This window comes from Buceros rhinoceros, unplaced genomic scaffold, assembly GCF_000710305.1.
Source record: "Buceros rhinoceros silvestris isolate BGI_N320 unplaced genomic scaffold, ASM71030v1 scaffold2640, whole genome shotgun sequence".
Lineage (NCBI taxonomy): Eukaryota > Metazoa > Chordata > Aves > Bucerotiformes > Bucerotidae > Buceros > Buceros rhinoceros.
Window position 1 is genome coordinate 26188 of NW_010391111.1, and position 1618 is coordinate 27805.

A 1618-nucleotide genomic window follows, 5' to 3' on the forward strand; every position below is an offset into this window, starting at 1 on the left:
CTGGACTGGGCTCCTAATCAGGAAGGAGAGGTCCCAGGGTGGAGTGGCTTCAGGAGGTGGCCCCACTTTTAATATCCCTTAACACATCTGTAGGAATGACAGAAGCAATTTCTGTAGCTTTGGGAAAGCATTTTACTATGCTTCTTTATATGGAGTTCTGCTGATGCGACTGAAAAAGAAGTTACACCTTGTGATGTCCTTCCCCTCCTTCCCCACCCCCCGCATCCCTCCACCCGCCCGCCAGTCCTGATTCCAAGGAAGGATTTTAAAGGACAGGAATTTATTCGGTACCTTTTAGACTTGAGTCACAGAGGAGGATCAAGAAAAGGCTTCTTCCCTCTCACATCTTTATGCAGCCTAGGGTTGAAGGACATAACCTGTTAATTTAGCTGAGTCTACCAGGCAGGGATGGCTCAGAACTGCCAACTAATACTTACAAACATCAGGAGAGAAATAATATCTCTGAATCAAACATCACGTAGACTCAGTTATGTGGCTTTTGTTACCTCATACTTAAGGTTTCTATCTCTCTCTTGCACCCAGTTTTCTACTACTGACAGATCAAAAAAGTTGTAAATTCCCTCAAATATTTTTTTTTATCTCGACCATTCAAAAATATTTCAGAAAACTTTTCAAAACAAAATATAATCCCTTATCAGTTAATAATCAGTATTTTTTGTATAGACAGCATATTGGAAATTGACTTGTCAAACTCCTGGTAGTATTAACATGATAATTGATGAATCAGCACCTCCCAAACGCAGGTTTGATATTTTTCAAGCTGCTTTGAAATTGGATGACTTATCTAAAGGTCTGTTTTTCAATATTCTGGCATGCTGGAAAAAAATTCTACTCTAATGCCAAACGAACACAGTTCCAAACTTTACAAAAGACATTTCATATTCAGCATTGTTGCAAAGTAAACACTTCACACTTCAAAATAGTTTCTGGCCAACATTTTTTTTGCACCATTAAGAATAAGAACCATTGTTCGTAGATAACAGGAAAATAAAGCCTGCGTTCGTCGGTGCTGACTTTTATCTTTCACCAGACCTTTTTGCGATTAGTTATCTCTGAAATAATTACATGGCTTGAAAAACTGTCAGAAGTGGGATTCGAACCCACGCCTCCAGGGGAGACTGCGACCTGAACGCAGCGCCTTAGACCGCTCGGCCATCCTGACCCGCTGTGCTCCCCGTCTTAATTTTTTAAATATTGTTGATTTTTCCTGGGACATACGAATGAAAATATGTCTAAAAGCCTCCTTAAGCACAGTGTCCAAAAAAGAAAAGAAAAAATAAGCTGGCAGAATTTGAATAAAACCTGCAAAAAGAAAAGTTATTTGCTCTATGGCTGTAGGTAAAAGGAAAATACTATTTAATGCCCATTGTATTGCTGCAGCTGAGAAACTTTGTCAGTAATCAGAAAATAATTCTGATATAACGTTGTAGAAAAAGCTTCTATATCCAATCCAGTACTGAATATAGTGTGCTTTTAGAAAAAGATAAATGCCCTAATGAAGCAAAAGAAAGCAATGTGTCTACAAAAACTTGACTGCACATACAAAGAATGTACATATGTATTTATCTAGATGTGTTGCAAACATGCATTACTCTAA

At 38.3% G+C, this 1618-nt stretch overlaps 1 non-coding gene across 1 annotated transcript; it reads right to left on the minus strand.

Moving 5' to 3' along the window:
• Nucleotides 1–1100: 1100 nt before the first annotated feature.
• TRNAL-CAG lies at nt 1101–1183 on the minus strand. The gene has a single exon. It is a non-coding gene; the product is annotated as a tRNA-Leu (tRNA).
• Between the last annotated feature and the right edge of the window lie 435 nt (nt 1184–1618).